The sequence below is a fragment of the Sinocyclocheilus grahami genome, unplaced genomic scaffold, assembly GCF_001515645.1.
Source record: "Sinocyclocheilus grahami isolate Dianchi unplaced genomic scaffold, SAMN03320097.WGS_v1.1 scaffold695.1, whole genome shotgun sequence".
NCBI lineage: Eukaryota > Metazoa > Chordata > Actinopteri > Cypriniformes > Cyprinidae > Sinocyclocheilus > Sinocyclocheilus grahami.
Genome location: NW_015505874.1, coordinates 580,840 through 581,186, shown reverse-complemented (window position 1 = coordinate 581,186; position 347 = coordinate 580,840).

Below are 347 nucleotides of genomic sequence, written 5' to 3'. Positions count from 1 at the left end.
GTTTTGTGAAGAAGGGCCACTGGTAGGAAGCTTTTTAGCTGTGTTGATGATCAATATGCAGAACAGTGACTGTAAAATATGTAGGCCTATATTAGGTATGGAAATGACATAATGAGTTTTGATATTTGAGATTGCGCTTTGGGCGCTTTTGGGCATTACTTTAACCACCAACCACACCCCAGCCCCCCGCCCCGCCCGGCCTGGCCCAGCCAGCACCCACTGTCCTCTTTTTGGAAAACTAAAATATGGTCACCCTAACTGCTGGTAGATGCTGGAACTACACTATTATCAGTAAACAATATTCTCAATTGACAGTCATTCAGTAGTTGGGCATTCGGGATGTTTTT